Source organism: Pezoporus flaviventris, unplaced genomic scaffold (assembly GCF_033815535.1).
Source record: "Pezoporus flaviventris isolate CSIRO_AGI_PZ_B2104156 unplaced genomic scaffold, CSIRO_AGI_Pfla_v1 ptg000029l, whole genome shotgun sequence".
In the NCBI taxonomy this organism is placed as follows: Eukaryota; Metazoa; Chordata; class Aves; order Psittaciformes; family Psittacidae; genus Pezoporus; species Pezoporus flaviventris.
This window is the reverse complement of record NW_026892577.1, coordinates 6,722,894-6,745,502: the sequence shown is the minus strand read 5'-3', so window position 1 is coordinate 6,745,502 and position 22,609 is coordinate 6,722,894. Positions and strand designations below refer to the sequence as shown.

The 22,609-nt window shown below is 39.5% G+C and overlaps 1 long non-coding RNA gene across 3 annotated transcripts in view; it reads right to left on the bottom strand.

Moving 5' to 3' along the window:
• The window catches only part of LOC133272088 (uncharacterized), a 239,236-nt gene that overhangs the window by 56,043 nt on the left and 160,584 nt on the right, over positions 1-22,609 (bottom strand). Inside the window, exon 1 of one of the 3 annotated variants that reach the window (XR_009744344.1) lies at positions 2,156-2,190. The exons of the other annotated variants lie outside the window; for them this stretch is intronic. This is a non-coding gene — a long non-coding RNA (uncharacterized LOC133272088). Of the gene's footprint in view, positions 1-2,155; positions 2,191-22,609 lie in introns of those variants that run through there. 3 annotated transcript variants of the gene reach the window in all.

The following is a 22,609-nucleotide window of genomic DNA, read 5'->3' as shown; positions in this document are numbered from 1 at the left end:
GAATGGCCACAAAATGAGACCATGGGTTCACATAACACAGTATGCAGGCTTTCTCATGAAATTCAAGTACTTCATATAGTGAACTCAATAACAGATTAAAAACTGTGAAAGAAACTGGATTTCTATCCTTAAAGGGAATACTTCTTGTGTCTTTATCTGACCCTGCTACAAAGGCTTCATTTGGCTGGAATGCCTCTCTGAAATAAGAACATTTAGTTTGTTTATGTGTTCCCCTGATGCCACCGCCGGGACTCACTGTCGCTTTGCTTTGTGCAGCGACCACAAAGTGCAGGACTGGTTGAAAGTGGTGTACACTATCTTGCTCTAGAAACTGAAGATCCACTCACATTTTACTTGTTCCCATTGTGCAGCAGAGCTTATCTTCCTTATAATTTCCAAAGAGATAAAGGATCATCATGTTGTCTTTTCAAATCGGACTGAGCAGGAAAAGTCATGCCTTATCATTGATGCAACAGAATTTCTAATGAATAACCCATCTTCAACTTAGGTTGTCCATCAGCAAGGTACAATGTGATCAGAGCAAGCCAAAAGAGCCTGAGTGCTCATGAGGAGGTTTTGATAGGTGAGCCTGTGCTGCAGAACTAAGAGTAGATAGTAATCCTGGAAGATCTACCATGGCTGAGAGAGCAATTTAAGGAAGAAATAATGTACTTGACTGTCTCCCCATGCATCCAGGCAGCAGAGAGGACCACACAGCCTTCAATAAGCAATGTACAATCCTGGACACTGCAGGAATACCATGTGGATGTTCCAAGAGTAACAGGGAGAATTGGGCTTTTTCAAATAACTGTATCCAGCAACTAAACCCTACATGAACACAAGAAACAGGAGGAAAAGAGGGAATAGGAAAGAGTCAGGAGATTGAAGCCTATGCCAGCTTGGAAGCTGACTTATTCCCTGTCCAAATTGCTTTACATTTTTATACTTAATTCCCCTTTATCTCTTCCTGGCCTTGACCTATCCTGTTGAAGAGTAAGAGCTGGAAGAGAAACTGATTTGTCTTTCTTATGTTTATATAGTAATTAGCAAGCCATTACCCTCTGATCAGGCATATAACATCAGGAATAAAGGGTCCAGTTTTATTCTAATTAATCTTATCTAAAAAGTAATTTCATTTTATACACTTCTTATTTTGACTCTTTCTAATAAGAAAGTATATGGACATAAGCATTAAAGGAATCTTTGCTGGTTTATTTCAACTGAACCTGCATTCCAAAGGGTAGTGCCAGAAGCTGAGGTTCAAGACCAGCATCACTGTTATTCCTAAGCCTACTATTCTTCATAAATGGCTTGATACAAAGTTACATGTTTATATTCCTGTATTAATTTAAAGGCTGATGTATCAAAATATTTGACTTTCTTTTTTTATAGATTTAGTAATGAAAACTGGTCTAAAAATAATGTGCCCTATGAGATTTGTATTATTAAGCCATTTTTATCAGTAAAATCTTCTGCTTCTTGCATTGCTAAAATGATGGGAAGATAAAATAATAATAAAAAATATCTCCAACAACTTGCCAAGCTTGTAATTACAAGATTACAGGACTGGAATCCTTCAATTTATTTTCTGCTACATTTAGCAAATAAGTGGCTATTTATGCTTCCTTTCCCAAGCTCTGTTCCACTCTGTAACACTTAGAAAACACACTGTTGTTTCTTCTTATTTCCAAGTTTATGCCAATAGTCAGAAATGTATGGAAACCAAGAGATACAGAAAAATTAGTGCTGACTTCTGGAAGAAAGTATGTAAATGGAGAACTCCAAACACAAGTCCCACCATTAAAGACAATCAGAATTTCCAAATCTGGTCTTTTGTTAGGAAGTGCTGAAATAAAGATTACCTCTTGTTTGCATTAAGCAGTATACACTATCTGGTACTGTCTTTGAATGCATAACTTGAGTTTCAAGCAACTAATCACAATCCAGTTACTCTCTGCAGCTGTTCTACGAGTGCCCACTACCCACAGAGAAGTGCCCATAAGCTTCTTTAGGTTGTAGCACTGGTATTGTCATTCGAAGGACACAGGATTAAATCCTTTCAGGAACATCTAGTGTGGTATTTAAAGTTTTAAGGAAAAGCTTCCATTAAACAACAATTTCACAGTCTATTATAAAGCTTCTTCATAGCATTTACCTTTACTTGTTGAAGCAGGGGTGATTGGTGTTCAATACCCAAGTATTCACCACTGATCACTACGCAGCACCTAAAAACAATAGCTCAACTACAGCAAGATTAAACCTACGAGAAGACTTTATACTGATTTGAATTCTGGGCAGTTGGTTGCAGGGAGTAGGTAATTGATTTGGGATTACATTCGCCTGCAGGACTGGAGATGAAATTCACCTGTAGCAGAAACAATCTGTACAAGATACAACAATTCCTAAGTAACATTTTACTGGATCCTAGTGTTTTTTTGTACCAAAAGCAATATGAAGATAAGATCGAAAGAAGGCAAACAGTGGTTATGCACAGCCAGTTCGAAAGATAAACAGTCTGCTCAGCTGGGTTGTACAGTGATAGGGAAAAATCGGCAGGAGGAGGAAGAGATTTTGCAATAAAATACCTGAGCCAAGTCCTGCTTTTAGGGACAGTTGTATAAACCCCCCACCATTCTGTAATGCTAAAAATGTAGGACAGGAGCTTGTTTTTCTCACTTCATCCCATTTGAACTCAGACAACACAAAAGATCTGAACAGGCTCAGTAGAAAGCTCTCTAATATTAAGTCAAAAGAAAATGCTGTTTTGGCTTTATTTTCAAAGCAGCTTACGTGTGTGTATTCATATTTCAAAACTGTTGGTGAACGTTAAACTTGTAAGTCTAAGGTATCTGACTGACTTCTTACAGTTGTGTGGATTTTCCTGGAAATCACGGCAGAGCACCATCAATTCAGGGATGCTTTGGGAAGCTCACAAGTGTTCTGCAAATGCTTGGTGGGTAAATGGCAATATTCAAGAAGGCTACACTTGATTACTGAAACATTTTAACAAGAAAGATACTTCCTAAAAAAACCAAAGGCTTTTGAATGAGAAGGAAGATTGCAAGAGGGCACCGTGCTGACCTCTCCACTGCCTACCAGGTCAGTGCCTGTGACTGACTCTGAACAAAAACTGCTTCATCACAAAGTGATACTACACTGCGCTATGACCTCAGATGATTTTCTTCAATAGCTTTAGCCATGTCTGCTGGGTGCTCCGTAATATTCAAGGTACAAGTAAGGGAAAAAAGCTAACACAGAAACAGATGTGGGAAACAGCTCTGTTGTTGAGTCAACCTTATCTCCCTATTACTGAAATTCAAGAAGTTATAAAAAATACTGAATAACTAAACATATGTTTTCATTTATCCTCCTTCTTGAAAAGGAAGTTGGTCAGATGACCTTCTGAGGTGAAATAAATAGAAAGTACGTTTTGGACATAAAGCTCTTCCTGTGAATTCTTTATGGGAAATTGATTTCTATTTTCCATACAGAAGTTGCTTAAAAAGTAAAGGTCTTGTTTATAAATTGCAAAATATCCATGCAAACAGAATAATCTCAGAGTTACATTCTCAAAGTTTTGATCCATTTACAACATGGGGAAAAAATAGTGTGTGAAAGGTTTTGATTAGTCTTCGAATCCTCTTAATTCTCAGAGCACAGCAAAACATTGGTCCTGGGTTGTTTTTTTTTAATTCACTCTGCATAAATCCTGTAGCATATTTCTATTATTTCTTCATAAGACAAGCTACAATATTGATTTCTAACCACCATTCTGTTCTTATGCATATATTGCACATTAACACTTCCATGATTTTAATTCAGTACTTTGAGATATGTAAATGTCCTCTGAGCCTGGCACAAATCCCATTGAAGACAGTGCAAAAAAAGTCTGCTTATTTCAGTGGGCTTTGGAGCAGCGTTCCTTGAAGAAATTTAAGCTTACACGCCACCCTGTGTTAGACCTACTCTTTTTATGCATCTTCTCAAATGCAGCAATTGAGCCTGAAAGATCCTACAAAACATGCAATTGAGAAACTAATGCACGTAAAAAGAACTATGGCAAAATCAATTTTTTTTGTAATATCCTGATCCAATGTCCAGGATGGATGGCATTCAGAGCTCTCTTGGTGATCATTATGCTTCAAGAAATGTTTGGGGAAAAAGAAATAGTCTTCCAGAGACAGTAAACAAGTATTGAGTAGAGCCATTGAAGTGGTTTATGTTTCAACCACAACAGAAAATCACTAAGGAGACAGAAATTGCTACCTAAACCCATGACCAGAATTCAGAATTGCAGGCGGCTTTACTCCAGTACCACCAGGATATGTCTGGAAATGAGCGACTAAGTCCCCCAAAATGGCAGTGGCTTCTTGAAAGACTATTTGAAGCAGTAAGTGGTATTTAACTGTGCAGGGTTTGGACCAGTTTATTTCAGTAGAACTGCTACTTATTCACCCCAGTAAATCTAACACTTCAGTTAAAGCTACATAATTTTTGATGACTGCTTTTAACGTTATTACTAGGGGTTGAGCCTTTCTTTAATCCATAATCAAGAATATTCCTTTTGACTTGAACTCTGTGTTTGATTTCATAACTAGCTGACAAGTATAACATAAAAAGAATACAAGTTTCTGTGTGCCTTCTTTGTTATGGATGCGCATCCCACAGTGAATGGATTACAAGTGAATAAAACTTAGATTTTCTACTGTCTCCTTATGTAATTGTAAAATTCTCCTGCTGTTTTTTCGTCTGTTTTCATCCTTATAGCACAAAAAATGGTGCTGGTGACATCTGGGCTGCTGGTTTTGACTAAACTGACAAAAATATGCAGGAACTAAATTATGTGTGGATTCTCTCTCTCTGAAGATATTCAAAACCTGCTGGGACACCTTCCTGTGTAACCTGCTCCAGGTGGCCCTGTCTTGGCAGGGGAGTTGGACTGGGTGATCTCCAAAGGTCCCTTCCAACCCTAATGATTCTGTGATTCTGTGACTTTGGGAGCTCGGTTCCTTTACTATGATGGGAGAGATTGGCTAACGGGATCCAGAAGTCATTAGGTGACATACAGAGTAATGTGTGACCCTTGCTTTCGTAAGGAGCCAGGCTAAAAACCAAACTTAATCTTCATGATTGTCATGGACTGGTGTCTTTGTGGTCAGTCCTTCAAAAGAAGGACTAAGTGAGCTGTCTGTACCTATCACTTGATAAAGTGATTTTTAAGAAGATTGCAGAATTCACACAGCCCCTGTACCACAATGCCCTCCCAGTGACAATTTGTTCTACAGATTGGAAACCCACCCGTACATGTTAATATCCTAAAAGTAGGTACCTGTGAATGAGCTCTGTGTGCCTTTCCTGAATTCTGTGTAGTACTGATGCGGTTTGCTAAGTGTCAGCATACTGAAGCCCAACCCGCTGGTGGCACTGCTCTCTGCACTACTGTCACTGAAATACTGGGAGATTTCTCAGTCTGACAAAAACTGGAGCTCCCTGTGTCCTGGGGACCAGCATTAGCAACCTGGCAGTGATGTGAAGCACTTGTCTGAAGCAGCAGTGAGGTGAGCTGGTGTCCTGAACAATGTTCCCTTCTTCCAGCAGATTCTGTTCATTCATCAGAAAGAAAATTAAGGCCCAAACGGTGCCTTCAAAATCTTTTTAGCTGGCTGTGATGAATGTTGCACAATCATGTCTGTGGAGTGACGACACTGATCACAATGACACCATGTCCCTGTGTGCCCAAGACATAGTACCGCAAGCTATGAAGTCAACAGGAGCTGAGCCCAAAGAGGCAAAATGATTCTGAGTTACTGACTGTGCTTAAACCATGACATTAATGACTCCTGTGACAAGAAGAGAAATCTCAGCCCTTCCTGACCCATTCTCCAAGATGAAACCAATTGAAACAGTGGGTGTACTTCAAAGGATACTCCTTCAGACAGCAAGCACATCATGGCTTGGATTTCATGGATAACAGACCAAGAATGACTCTGCTCAAAAGTTATAGAGGATTACTGGAATTAAAAATAACAAAGCCTTGGGTGGGATGCTGTGGGATGCTAGCTCCAATTTTGTCTAAATAATGCACTAAAAAAAAAATAAAACAAAACCAAAAAACAACTGAGATAGTCAAAGCAAGAAAAAGTTACACATACCACTGCTGTAGAAAGAACACTGGTTTGCTTTGCTTCCAGAGCAACAGTGTCTCAGTTTTCTCTGTCATAACACTCTGTGTCTCTGGAAACAGTCATTATTTGCTGAATTCTCTGTACCTTCTTGTTTTAGCTGCTTTGTGCGCATTGCACCACATGCTGATTGCTCATGTAATCATAGAAGCACAGTGGCAACTTCTGTTTGCCATTTCTGTTGTCAATGACTGAAATTTCTCCTGCTACTGACAAGCTAGAAGCAATTAAGGAAACCACTGTTTTCTATAGAAAAAAAAGAGAGAGGAAAGAAAACCCCACATCCAGGATAAAAAAACCCAAACCAACTTCCACCATGATGCTGGCATATACTGCCTCTACCCATCATTGGGAATCTTGATATTCCACCAATGAGAGATCAGATGCAACTGTGGCCCCTACTATAGAGACATGTCCTGTGTATAAATAAATAATAAAAGTAATGCTGTACAGGCACAGGTCTGGACTGTTTCCCAAAATCTGGGATCATTCAGACCTGGCTCAGACATTGCCTGTGACAGTCACAAAGCCCAGATCCAGGACTCCTAGCTCTAACTTGCTTAGATTCTGGTTTTCACCCAGTCACTATTGTAGAAGTGTACTTTACTGCTCTGGTTTTCCTCCTGTGCCTTCTTATTTTTTACAGTGGTTATGAAATGACTCCTGCTCATAGGAAAAGTGAGACTGGTTTTGTTTATCCTACTTATAATAAGAGAACAATTTGCAGGCTGCCATTTCATTATTAAATTTCAAAACAAAGCAACTACAAATCACTACAAGTCTGGATGAAATGAAAAAAAAAACAAACCCATTTTTGCTTTACTTGTTTAAGAAAAACTTAGTATAACTGACAGTAGGTGAAGCTTGTATCCTCAAATACCAAAACCATTAAATGGCTAATTCTTGTTGTCAACAAGATCTGCTTTCAAAGTTAACTCTACCTTGTCTACCTTCCAAAAATTACTAGGAAATCTATGATTCAACAATGAACTCGTAATTGCTTCCTCTTTATGTTGATCTGTTTTCCTGGAAATACAATTAATTCTCTATGCTGAGCCTTTAAGAATAAAACAAATTGTAGCCCTTGCTCACTTCGACAATGCAATCACTTTTAATCAGTGCATAATTAGGATTTAAACAGTATTAACCTGTCCCTGTTGCAAGAAGGTAACTGCGCTTAAACTTCAATTACTCCTAAATTTAAAAATCAATGGCAAATAAAATGTCCTGCTGCTGATGCTAAAGAGATTAGAAAAAAACAGAATACATTCATGGGAGAAGCTAGCCATGTCAACACAATTGCAACAAACAGCTGCCATAATGTAGGTAATTCAGCTGTAATGCAATATCAAGGCCTTTATCTAATCAAAGGCTGTGGGCTAAAGCTGTCAAAAAATACAAGATGCTTCAAAAGGCTATTGTTTTATATATGGCTTTATCCCATGTGGGATAAATGAGCTGTTTTGTTTTAAGAAATATTTTTTTAGTGTGAATGCTTGAAAATCCAGTTTTCTTCCTCATAATATATATCTACAGCAACATGACAGAAGTGTTGAAAAGCAGCCACAGTTTGTGATGACTCTAAGGTTTGAAATAACAAGCTTTTTGCACGTTTATCACACTGCTTTCTGGAGGCACTGGGGAGGGTGGGCCTCCAGCATGCTAAGCACTGCAAGAAGACACAGTAAGGCAGTGCTCTTGCATGGAGGCATGACACGCAGCTGGGAGGACCTGTGAGGAAGCTTGGGATCTAACTCAGATTTCTGGGCCTTGGTTTTACGTGCTCACCTCTCCTAAGTGTGCAAGGAAAAGAGCTCACAACTGCAGAGGATGTGGCTGAAGAAGCAATGCTATCAGTAGGCAGTGGAAAGGTTCCTCCTGGGACCTTCTCTGTCCAAGCAGGATAGGAGGAGCACAGAATTATTCAACAGCCCATCTGGACTGAAAACTTGTACTTCTGTGAGCAAGGAGGGAAGGAACACGAGGTCTTCCTGCCTTAGGCGCTGCAATAGAGAAGGAAAACTTAAAAGGCTTATTCACGTCCTTGGGTGGAAACTGACAGAAAAAAAATTAAAGTTTCATCGTGATCACTTGCAGATTGTCACTTTTAAAAACATTTGTCCAAACCGTCCTTCTGGGGATGTGATTTTCGTGTTGCCATGGCAGGAAACTGTAGTGGATTAATGGCAGCTAAACTGAAGTGTGCTGAAAGAAGCATCCAGACTCTAAAAGTGTGAGCAGATACCATTCTGCAAGCCTGGCTGTCATGTCCTTGCCTCCAAACTACATTAATAGCTTTACAGTGCGGTTCCTATCAAAATGATTTTGTGAAAACAAAAGCGCTGAAGTACCTGTCAAGAAAGTGATCAGGTACACTGTTCTGATCATTCTTTAGTGTTTATTTTTCTGCAAATTAGGCAAAGTAGACAGTAATGATAGCATAGATGTCAATAAACGGCTAATAAATGTGTGACTGAAGGAAGCAAGCTGCTGCGGAAATTCCTTAGAATACTTCTAATGGTCCCAGAAAGAAGGGGATATAATCTCACTGTTAAAAAGATTTTAAGTTTTGGACCTATATGCAGGTGGAGACACTGCTTCATGGACCTTCTGGGTCCTCCATCCTTTCTTGTTCCTCCTGCAGGTGGGATTTCATTGACAACTGCTGGGGCTAAATGCTAGGACACACTACGCAAAATAAATCTGGGAACATAAAAAAGTCCTCATCCCCTTCCTCACTTCTGCACACCCACATCTGCAGCCTGGGCTCTCTCTGACATACACCTTGGTGTCTGAGTCGGCTTTTATTCACCCTTCACTAAGGCACATCTCCCACTGAGGCACCATTATCTCTGCACTCGATTCTCTCACTGAATGTCCTAAAATGAAGCACAGCCTGGCATTCGACAGTGCACAAAAGTGAAATAAAAATGTTGTTTCCTTTGCTCCTGTGTGACACAGGTGCAAAAACCCTTCCCTCTGCCTGTATCTTGGTCATTCTAACCTAAGTGGTCAAGTGCCTCTCAGTACCATGTAATCTAAGTAAATGTATTAGAAGCTGCAGCCCATGTGAAGCAAAAACCCATGTAGAAAAGAGATGACAAATGGCCTCAAAATAATTAAAGTCAGGTTTTCGATTTTTCCTTATCCAACCTTTGTGCAATTTCCTACCTCTTAAACCTATGAATGGCAAGAGACATAAATTTTCCTCAGAAACCAGGCAGCTAAGCACATATCTACACAGCACAGCCGATGGTCTCTCTAAAGAAGTGTTAATTGCATTCCAGTCCTGTAGAGAAGAGGAATCTTGGTAAGCATGCAGGGGCCCATGGTGCCAAACCTAAAGGTTTGCAGAATGCGGTCACTGGCACAGCAAGAACAGAATGCATCTGCATTCGTATCCATCATAGGGTGAGTGGAAACAAGCATGGAAACAACCAGACAGCAGCTTGAAGCTGTGTCGCAAGAAGCCAACCTGGCTCGATGCCTGTTCTTACTGAGTCACAAGATTAGGGCACAAGAAGCAAAAAGCAATGTTTTGTATTAGCGGAGTCAAAGGTGGAGGTAAGGGCAATAGAGTTATTTGATCACCCACCAGGCTTGTAACAGCAGAGCATAATCATTTTTAGATTACACACCTGATCAGTTACCACACAGCTTGCTCTTCCTGGGAGCAATGCCAGAATGGATGTTGCTTTCATGAGGATTCCCATGCTCAGATGTACTCCTTCCTCTCTGCAGCTGAACAACCAATTGTTACTCCTTTTACTTAATTTTCTGGCAAATACAATCAAATGAGTTCTTATATCACCTATGCAGTTTGACACACACAGTCATTAAAATTAATAATGTAATCACTGAACTCCTAGATGTTATCCAATCAGTCAGATTCTAACTTATTGCTAATGTTCTTCTGCAGGACCAGATGTCCTTCTTTGTTTTTACCTTATTCAGCATGATGGCCCTTGGTCAGGCTCAAGCTCAGTACTGCTGACATGGAGACAATAGCACTGCTAGGAAATGATAAGTGCTTTCTCCCAGAGCCTTGGAAATCAGTTTTGCTACAATAGTTGCCTTGCCATCTCATGCTGCCACAAGCCTCTCTAGTGTCGAGTGCCTTCCATGTTAAACCAATGCCCAGCTATACAAATAAGAATAGAAATAGAATAATGGAATCATAGAATAGTTAGTGTTGGAAAAGACCTTAAGATCATCTAGTAATAGAAATAAGCTAGACTAGACTAGGATATATTTCATTTGTAAGGACCCACAACAGTCATCTAGTCCAACTGCAACTAAGAATGGAAATATTTTTAACAGAGTCAAAATTATGGAAAATACTGGTGGGTTTTTTTCTGCACTTCCTAAAATTGGAAACAGAATGTGATTTTTTTTTAAATGTTAGCAATATTCAGAGTTCTATTATGACCCATTTTTGCAGATGTGAAGAACCATTAGAGAGCTCTTAATAATGCATTTGTAAAAGCATGCAGCTTTGCTTTTTTGCAATATAATCTTCTGAATGATCCTAGATTAACTGAAGTACCAAAAATCACTAGTCATAAACACACATAGTTTATGCCTAATTTACTGTGCTAGTAAGAAAATGGCTTTGCCATGAGAATAAAGGCTGGTTTGGGTTTTTTTTACATCTTCTTGTATTTTGAGCTTGACCAAAAGAAGCTGAGTTCTGATCAATGGTGGTCAAAGTTTTTATCAAAGTTCAAGCACTCTACAAAAGCCGTAGGTAAACATTTTCCAACTATTTTGATTAGTTAATATAATTTTTCAGCCAGCTCTTCTTGTAATGGCTTCTGCTGAATTTTCAGACCAAACAAATTTCAGTACAAAGGGAATAGGCATCCTGAGGGAAGTTGGGAATAAAAGTGTTGTGCTGCAATTTCTATTGAAGCCATTAGAGAAACTTTAACTCACTTCATCAGGCTTCGGATAAGTTTTGTCCAATTCCCCTTTTTCCTTCCTATGGCTCTGAGTCTCACAATCTAAACCCATCACACTGAGAATGAGATGATTATTTATTTCACAATGATATTTCTTGATAGTTCAGCTGCTTTTACTGGCTCCCATGTTCAGAACAGTTTGGATTTTCTGGTATCTCTGGAAAAGTCATATTTCTCCCCTCAATTTCTCAGGGTAGCTCTGGCTGTTTTCTCATTAGGCTCACAGCAAGAAATAAATGAAGCAGGTGACTGGCACTGAGATTTCAATTCTGATGGGATCTCTGCTACACAGTGAGCTATAGCTGTAATGTTAAGTTTGTGTATTTAGGTGAGAAATAAAGATATAAAACGAGTATAAAAACTCAACTGACTTAACTGAGGAAAGTCATGGTTCAGTTATGTCTGTATAGAAAGCAAGAAGGTACATGGTTTCGTGGATTCCTCTTTTGTTCATAATGTCCTTTAACAGGTTTGACTCATAAAATCTTAAGATGTCCAAACCCCAGTCCTTTCACCAACAAGCCATCATAATTTGTAATAGCAAAAGTCTACATGCTTAGAAGGCTAAATCTGATTCTCCTGAAGTCAACATATGTTTTACTGTTATCTCTAGTGGAAAGTAGATTGGAAAGTGGAATTGAATGGATGTCATGTTCATGCAGAGACAAGAAGCTTCCTTACCACTACCTCTTGTTGATCAGATTTGAAGCCACTTATTTTTTGTGCACTGTGGAGAGCTGCCTGTTTCACTGTGTTTAAAAATGCATGCTAAGCATACATATATTATTTCATTAAGATTATGTTTATCATTAAATTGCAGTTGCTGACAGTGGTTTTGCTGTCCATTCTGGTTCTGACACATCTGAGCCTCGGATAATGGTGAGAATAAGAACACTGGAAACCTTGACAAAGTTCTCAAGATTTGAGGCCTTTATTTCAGTGTCCAGGGAGAAATATGACACTGGAGATTATTATTTGCCATAAAAGAAATAGAAAAGTCCTTCTTCTCTATATTAAGTATAAATTCTTTCTAATATAACAAGTGAGGCTACATTGAGCATATCTAATATGAACAGTAAAAAGACCAGAATGCCTACAAGAAGACCCCATCAAAGTCTGGTTAGACAGCTGTCTTTACCAACTGAAAGGCATTTTCATGTTGTTGAAGGTTAAGACAATTAAGGGTCATTTGGGCTATCTGAATCTGAGCTGTCACAGCACATACAACTTGCGGTACTTGCTTTTCCACATTACTTACGTTTGTAAGCGTGTTTGAATATTTTCTTTTTTCATCTTAGTTCAAAAGACAACACTTGCAGTGACTTTATTATTTATGACCTTCATTCATACTCATTTTCTACTCTGTTCTGTTCAGGCACATTATTCATTAAGATAGTTCATTCCTTCATTGTGAGATCTTCTGGTGTGTGCAAGTGTTTTACAATTTGCATGGGTTGCAGAATTTCATTTTTCTCCACTCCATTTATCTGAAAATAAGGAGTTTCCTATCCCACTTTAATTCGTGTTTAAACCCTGCCAGTAACGCACCCAAATCCATTTCATTGATTTCGAATAGTGTGAGATGGCAAGATCTGATTCTTTCTTTGGTTTGTTATTTCTGTGTCAATGAAATTTCCTTGTCTTGAAAAGAGCTTCTCCTTCTTTAGTTTAAATGAGAACAGAATCAGGCCTAATTGAGAGACAATTCTTAATTTATCACAAGTCCTTTTTGCTAAAAGAACTTGAAAGTCAAAAACACCTGCTCAGCATCATGGAGCTGAAGCTCTCTCTTCTAGGAAACAGACATCTAAAGAGCATTTCTTCACTAGTTTTCACATTCTTCTGTACCAGGGATATTAGATTTCACAGATATAAAGCCTAGAAAAATATTACTCTGAGCATCAAGTCTAGTACTCATATCTGGAGAGAAATCTGTAATTCATAGCTCAAAACAGAAATCCTCGCTCCTACCTGCAAGATTTCCATATCTGTGGGTTATTTATTCAAGCTGGAAGCCCAACAGGAACTTGGACTCATCACCTTGTGGTTTTGCTTATATTTGATATTAACAAAAATTAGTTATTCTGAAACCAAGGTCACAACTTAAAAACATTTGTAAACTAAGTCCTTTCTTTCCCCTTCTACAGGGAAAGCTGAATGGACTTGATACACTGCAAGCTCTCTGTAAAGCTCTCTGTATTTACTGGTCTTTCTATTCTTTTCTCTCTCTTCAAAGAATCACCTGAAAGTAGAATTTAATGAAGAAATAGCCTCGGACTAGAAGATGATGTAAACCTCCAGTGAGACACTGTGCTGAATGCTGTGGTTAAGGATGTCTATGCCTGATACACTAAGCACTAGCAAATAGGCAATTAAGGTTCACAGTGAAGGCCTGCAAACAGTATAATGCAACTATACCTTTTATTTCATTGATCAAATGCAATCAGGCTGCTACAGTTCCAGGAGAAAGAAAAAACTATCCTGTTTGTTGACATGAGATCTTTACATGCCATAATAGACATTAATTACACTGTGTTCATTGAATTAGTCACTTCTAATTAAGGTGATATACAAGGAGTGTCTTTTATGTTCAGCTATTGTCTCAGCTAGGAATTATACCAAGCAAACTGAAGCGATTAGTTCCTTAAGAAGAACAAACCGGTACAGCATTACTAACATTCAGTGCAACTTTGCAAACTCACTGGGGGGAGACACCATTCAAACACAGATTTCCTTATTTGCAATCTCATGCACAATGAATCTTTCACAAAGTTGCCTGCAAAGTGGAATTTACATAAAGCTTTTTTGCTGCTAACACAGGAATCCTGGGTGCTTGAGTTACATATATTGTTAGTACGGGAAGCGTGGGCTGAGCTGCGTGGAGACAGGCAGCGTCCTTTGGGAATATGACAGGTTCTCCCCAAGGGGTCTGGCTGTCAGCTTCTTTTCTCCTAGATTTCTATCAGAGGAAGCCAACTTTTACTGCCTGCTCTTCAGAACTGAAGGGTAAAAAGAAGACTGTAAATTTGTTACTACTAAGGACTACAGTAATGTCCATGGGTGCTTGTCTCAAGCCGTCTCAGGAGCTATGCACTCTTGGTCTCCCTGTGGGTCATACAACAGAGCCGTGGAAAGCCAGCATGAGACATTATTAACCAGCCTCCTGAGCATATTCTAACACTACATTAAATGGGTTGTGCAAGACTCACAGTGCCAGGAACTGGGTTCCCTGTGTGGGCAGAGGGGCAGTGATGTCTTGTGTGGAGCTCCTGCAAATACTACCCTGCACAGGAATAAGGAGTATCCTAAGTCCCTTTGATGCAAAACCACCTTCCTTTGTTCAGGTAATTCTGAATTTTGCTGTTGCCATAAATATTATTTTCCTTCAATGGAGGCCTTTCTGTCAGCAATGCTCCCGAATTTAAACCTTACAGCACTTAGGATAAATATAAGCCAGGAAACCAAGAGTCTGTTCTCATACTTTCTATGACCTCACTGAACAAGGCACATTTTCTATATATTTCCAGTTGTCTTCACCCCTTGCATCATTCCTCTCTTATTACATAGACTGAAAGGTTTTCTGTGTACTAGGTTCATCTCTGTCTTGACAGCAATTGAAATTTCAGAATGCTTCTTTAATATAAATAAATTCTGGAGTCAGACTCTATAACTTTGTGCTGAATTATATGCTCCTGAACAAAGTCCTGCACAGTATGAAATGGTATAAAAAGAGATACTGTGATAATAATGATAGTTCTTAACAGACATTTTATTTAACTGAAAATGTCAGTATTTTTCAGTTTCTCCATTTCCAATGAATCAGCTAGTCGGTACTGGTAAATAAGATAATCACACAATAGCTGGGCTAATATAATTTAGGCATCTTCAAAGGGATAAAGAGTGCATACTACAGGAAAGGAGCTAATAAATCACTAACTGCACCATGACAGAGTCACACATTAGTCACAAAAACAAAAAAGCACTGACTTGGACGCCTTTCAACCCTAGACACTGTTTATGGGAGAAAATGCAAACCCATTTGAAATACAAGAGTCTGATAACAGAAATACTCTCAAAACGCTGTCCAAAGCAACAAAAAACAGTGACACTGCAGTACTGATTGGAGCCTGACAAAGGTGAAATACCAAGGTGGATGTTACAAGACTGTAAGGTTGCTGTAAGCTTGGGGCTTGTTAGCAATGAACTGGTACTATACAAGTTTAACAGGTGTTATTCTGAGCCTGCTGCAAGGAATACAGCAGGGAAAATCTTACTTTCAAATAGCAAGTTAGCCTGTGTAAAGTGAAATACACAGAGACTATCTCATGTTCTGTGCAGACCACATTCCAGGTAAGTTTTTGGTTAAATGCATGAGTATCAGAAGAAAAAGCTACCATATGAAGCATGGTCCCTCTCTCCCTATAATTCCTAACACCTCGTTACATGCTGAGGTGTGAAAATCAGGAGTGTTGCAGGTCCATCCTTTCACATGAACATACCAATCAGGAGGTCAGATAACAGAGGAAAAGCCAGCAAATTGGTTACACGGACAAAAATGTATCATCAATCACCAGATCTACAAAATTATTTGGATAGTTTGTCCCATCAGTTTAAATGCTAGAGATCATTGTTTATGTCTGTACAAGCCCCTAAAATGATCACCAGAAAGTCTTTCTTCAGCTATATGCCAGATGAAATGTGGAATCAATAATCCAATGGATGTCTGCTGAAATGGTGAGCCTTTCCATGGGTGAAGCTACATGTACATTCTGCATGTACATCATTACTAAGAAACTAGCATATCCCCTTCCTAAACTGATAAACCCTTCAAGCAACTTATAGTCTCTCTGCCTTGCTTCATGCTTTAAGACAGTTCCTGTAAAGCACATAAGCAAAACATACTGACTTATACTACGTGTGATGGCAGTCCGTTTTGATCTCAACATCATATTTTTTGTCCTATTTTTTCTCTTATTAACAAACCTGACAAATGCCTTTTCTTTTTTTCCCCCAGAAATAATATACAAGGAATATTATTAGCACAGTTGTTCAACCGTCTACACTTCCTACTAGTGATAAAAGCTTTAACTGTCAGGGAAAGACGATCTGAACCTCTTGTATTAATGCATCAAATCTCACATTTTAAATAATGATTTTCACCTTGGAAAACCTCAAGAAAGGAGCTGCTGGAGTTGTCAGCTTCACTCAGCTGAGGATGATAAGAGACAGTGTCTATTTCCACATAAACTGAGAAAAATGAATCTCATTATTTTTGATGACGAAGCAAAGAAGTAATGACCCTATGGGATCTTATTACATGGCTGAAAAGTGAATTAACTTGGGCATAACCATATCGAGTGAATTACTTTAATGATCTGTTTCCTAACTCTTAGGGGTGATCTCATAACAGTGTTCTCAGAGTCCGGGAGTATACATGAGAGCATATATTGATTTTGCTTTTCAGAATCCAAACTTCGTTCTCAAAGCAAGTCACTGAGACACTTTGTCATATACATTGCTGAGGGAATAATGACACCTTCTGTGACAGTGATGAAACTGGTCCAAAGCAAAGGCATTTATATCTCACCATATAGATGAAAGCTTGAAGGTGACTCACATGAAAGAGCAGGAGGAACTACTGGTTTACTCGGACTGGTCACCTCTATTTTCAGGACAGGCTGAGAGAACTGCAAAGCCACTCTGCCTGGACACTTGTAAACAGGAAACAAAAATTAGGTGGAAATTAGGGGAAACTTCACTTTTACAAGAAACGCTGGATTTTTCAGCAGTGAAATCCTCAGTACCTTTCTGTAAACCATGTCTTCAGAGAGACTTGAGACTGTGGACCCTCAAATTCATTAGTTATTTACAGGTTGAAGGTTAAGGTCTGTGTCTCCCATCTTTGTTGGATGACAAATATTTATCAGGATTTGAAATAATGCTAACTAGAATTTTGCATTTGGCAACAATCATAACAAGGCATAACATGAAATTAACTCCCCCTTGTTCTGCCCTGGGGTAAAATAAGTGTCCATATTGTGTCTAAAGATGTGTGCAATGTGGATGACTTGAGTTTCTGCACAGTGCTAAAACTCCTTGGAGACGGGTTCTGTGCTTCATTCTGTTCAATGCTTCCATGTCCTAGAGTCTCAATGTTAATTTGTGTAACGCTAATCAATGGTGTGATCAAACAAAGTAATCAACTGGAGTTCTGCTGTGCACAGTGATTATTTCAAGTTAAGATGTTGGTAAATATTCAATTTCAACATGGGTATTTTAATTTTGCAGCAGCAGGATTAATGAGTTTGCTTTAATTTGGTCACCACTGATGTGTAAAGTGATGGAAAACAGAAGCTGGTTGTGTAGCAGAGGTGAGCGCTGAATATGTGTGCATGCCCATGCTCTTCCCCTTCCAGGTCTTGTTGCTTTAAACAGTTGTATATTACAAACTCCTTCATGGAGATGAGGATCCTTCTTGAGGTTAATTTTCTGGCACTTGTGAAAAGACCAGCTGCTGGGTGACAGCCTGTCAGACTTTCTTAAGCAATCTAACGCTACAGGGCAAAAATACTGTGTCTGACAGCAGTTGCAGCAGCAGTTTTGCCAGGCAGCTAGTACAGCAAGTGGGTTGTGAGGTACTACAGCACCATATGCTGTCTGTCACAGAAACTCTGCAGAGGAGATGAAATCCAAACCCGAGCATAACAAAAATATGGAGGAAGTAGTGCCTCTGTGCGTTCTTAGCTGCCCGTCCTACTCACAGTCCCAGAAAAGGCAAAAGAGGTGTCGTCCAGCTACAGTCAGCACACACTTCACTTGTTACAGAACAAAGCAATTTTTACCTTTCTATCATCAAGAAAGAACCAGAGCAGAATGCATGAAAATGGCAAAGCCAAGAGGAGCTTATCGCTGAGCTGGATACAGAAGCTCCTTCTTCTGCATCCCTGGGAACCCCTCACAGTCACCACGGTGGTATGATTTACCAAGTATATACTTTGTGTTGAAACTTTAACAGAATCAGACACAGGGAGAAATGGTGCCCATATGTGCTTGGCTTTGTATGGTGCTGAACTCTACAGGGCAGCTTGGAGCACAATCCTTGTTGCCTCAGGACCTCCCAGCTAGGAGTAATGACTGACACAGGCTGACTAGTGCTGTTCTGTGACTACATAGGAATAAACCACAGTGAATACTTGACAATATAAAGAGTTCACCTAACTCAGAATCTTATCTGCCACAGAGGCCACAAGAAAATGCCAAAGGAGTATATTACCACTGGGCAAACCTGCTAGTTATATTTCCTTTTCACCAAAATTTGGCAGTTCCTATTCTCAAGGTGCCCTTTGATACATACCTTGCTATGAGATGTTGCATAGAGAAACCCATGGGTCGGGCAAATTAATGCCAATGAACAGTTCAGCAGTGCAACATTCACCCAAAGTGCTTGATCACAATACGGAACCTCATGTTTGTACAATTCACTCATTGTACAGATGAATTTACCAAAACTGAGGCATCTCTGATCAAGCTCTTGAACCGAGCTGTCAGGAGTTGCCATGAAAACAATAGGAGCAGCAGCAGCAAGCACAAGGTGGCAAAACCATCATGGGTATGATTGCTGAATTGTTCACTACACATGCCCCCGGCTTTTTGGGGTGGGGGGGGGGAAGAAGAGCTGTTAGCCATCTGCTTGCAAAGACAGACAATAAGAAGACTCTGAAACAGTAATGTGCATTATCTGAACAGTCCAGGTTTGAAACACTAGTATTTTTCACAGTACTGTTCTTACCTGCCTGGGAACAATAAAACTAGTAGCAGCCATTTGAAATAGCCAGGAGCAGCTGTTGGCTTGCATAAGTCTCAAGCCATTTATAATAGCAGCAAACTCAACCTAAGCTACAGCTGATCTCTAGTGTTAAAATCTGCTTTCTCTTTTGGTCAGTCTCACTGCTCCTGGAATATTTCCAACAATGTCTCCTTCTTGAGGAAAACAGTGAGACACACTGTCATAAATTCACTGAAGCAGATTCTCCTAAAGACAGTGAAACATCGTCACCTCAAGCACCACAAAGGATGGAAAACCACTCAGCAGGGACTTTTGCCTCAACTGTGTGTTGGTCTTACACAATAACAATACCCTTGCAAGTGCCATAAACTATGGTAAAGTATGTTCATGTCTGTGGCACTGCCCCAGTGGGGACAGCATCTGAATTTCTTTCAGAGAAATCGACCACCAAGACTGATGTTTCAGAAGCCATTCACTCGTCTCATTAAGTGGACTCGGACTATGAAAAGTGGGCAATTCATCTTATTCTTTTCTCAGCATCTAACACTAAAGAGCTCTATCACTTTAACCCCTTCCTGAAGCCTCCCTTTAGGTTTTATTTGGCTCTGGATCTGATAATTTTCCTCCTACTTTTATCTCTTTGCCCACTGTTCTCTACCATACATGTATCTCTTTCTCTTCTTGTCTCATTAGCTGGTATTGTAGAACATGAGTACACTAGAACAGAAACATTGCTGTCTAGTTTACGGGTGTCTAAAACTGAGCAGGCCCAGCTACAACCTTTGAGTATTACCACACTATAAATTATAGAAATGAAACCACTATTTGACGTTCAAGAGACACAGGGGAGCACAGATTAAACCGCTGAGATAGACACAGATGTTTTTTTAAGGGCAGAAGGTCTCCGCTGATTTTGTTTGACCTCCTCTAAATACAAGCTGTAGAATACCACCGAGTCAGCTTCACAGTCAGCCCAGCATTGCGGGAGAACCTTTAGAAAGGTTTCCTTTAGAAAGTTAGCTAGGCACCAGATTACCTCTGGGAAAGCAACTACCACATAGCTACGTAGGGCTAAACTTTTCAGCAGTCAGGAATATATTAAACACACTGCCCTGGGTGCAGCCTTCTTATTTTATCCTTAATACCTCTGCTGCACCAGGATGTGAATGGGGAGGAGAGGTATTCATTAACCTCCATGTTTAATTCTTTGAGTGGGAAACAACAGCATGATCCAAAGGCACAGGGACTGAGTATACCGTGTTAGCCTAGCATTTAGGAACTTCTCAGGTTCGTTGCTTCCTCAAAGTACAGCTGTGCTTTACATACAAATGGGAGAGATGACCGCGAGGAGAATCACTGATTTAGGACAGCAATGTAAATGGTTGTGACATTTCAATATTACCCAATAAAGGTGCATAACCCTTTGATTTGACAGAGAAGTGAATATTAATGAGAACCCACACATTAAAACCCTTCTGGGGTAAAGAGAATGGAACATTTCTATGGTTTTACATTTTGCGTGTTTAACAAATTAATTCATTTTTATGCTTCAGAGACTGTTTGATTAAATCCTCCCAGTGCTGCTCTGGCCATTCATTTTTTGCTGACACCCAAGTGGCCACTGTGAAGGTGATGCTGATTAATACATCAAAATGTTTAACATTGCAAATGGAAAAAATACCAGAGGTGATGTACCTTCTGCCATTCCAAACCCTTCTGCCATCCAGCTCAATTTATCTTCTTCCTCTCTTCACTCCTTCTTCATCCACAAATTTCTTTGGCATGTTTTCACTCCAATTTATTTTTTCTCTTGCTCTGAGGGTCATGTGTCCTCCATCTAAAGAAGTCTGGTGATATGGCAAAATGAGTGGAGAGCCTGACTGGCTTTCTCATCTATAAAGTGAAGATCTACATTACCAACATGCATTACAAGTGATAGAAAGGCATATTGACACTGAGGAACTTAAATTCTCCCTACTTCAACTATGTGAAGGTGACTTATGTGGCTCTACTCAGAGCATGCTGACATGCACACACTCAGGATGTTGGTCCCTATGGGCCTCTGATGCTGACCACTGACTATGTCAAGTTTCTCTGTAAAAGCTAGTGAGTTTAGTGGAGCTTGATTTTCTTGTGGTGATCCTGCTAGACTGTGATCAGGGCCAAGATTTTTGTATTTTGCTCACCTTTGTTTAGCTAGGATGTGATTTCTGGCAATATTCCTCTTCTGTACAGCACCTTGCATATGAGGGTGGGGATGTCAGTTGACACACTCACTGTCCCTGTAATACAGGCAACAAAATCATATCAATAGGAGAGACATTAAAGAAGGAACAAAAAAGGTTTAAAAATGTAGCAGTGTTCACTTGACAGATACAGCTCATGTAGCACTGTGAGATACACCATTTATTGCTACTCCTTTTAACAGCTTAGGCATAGCAGTAGAAATGTCACCTAAATGGTCTCAGAAATGGAAATGCTGAAAAAGGCTGCTTTATGTTAATTATCAAGCTATTGTTAATCACTGATATTATAGTGCCTTCTCTCATTTACTCCTACTGAGGATCCTTCTGTAACAAATACTGCCTCTAGCAGTGTTTTCTTCCTTGTAAAGCTAGCTCAATCTTTGCTCATGCACCCAAGCTTCTAATTTGCCACTTTGTTGTCAGTTCCCCATGACAAGCCAGAGGTAACCTTCACACATGATTTTATGGAAGTTTATGTAGCCTGAGTACCTTTTAGCTGCTCCTTGATAAAACCTGTTCACAAAGGCAACATATTCTTCCAAAGAGTAACAGCTAGGTTGGGATTAGGCTTCACAAGCTTTCTTTGTGATGTTTGGACATCAAGTCTACTGTGCAAGAACTAAACATTGAGAAAACAAACATTCTGCAAAGGTATAAAAGTGCTTTCAGAAGACTGGTGAGACTCAGTCTCCTGAATCATTTAGATATCTAGAGAACAATCATCCAAGGATCTCCGAGTGTTTTATGCAAAGAGACAAATTCAGTTCATGTACTTTGGCTACAAATAAACAGAAGCACAGGGAAATCTAGATGAGGGGCACCACACAGGAGACCACGTTTTTTTGTCCCCAGCTCTTCCACTGCCTTTATGGGTCCTTTAAAGAATTTAAAATACTGTACGAACAATCCTTGTGCAAACTAGACAGAATAATGTGAACAATCTTTCCCCCCCAGAAAAGTGTCAAGTTAGATGATAATTTGCACTAAAATATCAAAATGTTATTCTGGTTGTAGCTATGCAGCTTATTTAGCCTTTTAGTCTCTATTAATTGTTGTTCTTTGTCTAGCCTCATTATAAAATATCCAGATGATGCTACTATTCTCAGTAGCCTGAGGAGGCTAATTTAATGTCAAATGCTGTACTGTCAGGAATGTTTAAAGACTTGGCTTGTATTTGCTTTTCTTTAGTTTTATTCGTTTCAAGCTGCCTCCTGGTAACACTTCGCAAAACCCTTCCCATCTTCCTTCGAGTTTATGGTCTTCAAAGGCCTAGATCTCTTTAAATATTTTCTCTTATCTTTCATCATGAATCACCTCCCAAATTCAGTTGGCCTATTTTTAACTCCCTCCAATTTGTTTGCCTCATGTAGTCTTGTTGATTATCTGACCGGAACAGAATTTGCCTAAACTGCAATAATGATACTGGTTTTCTGC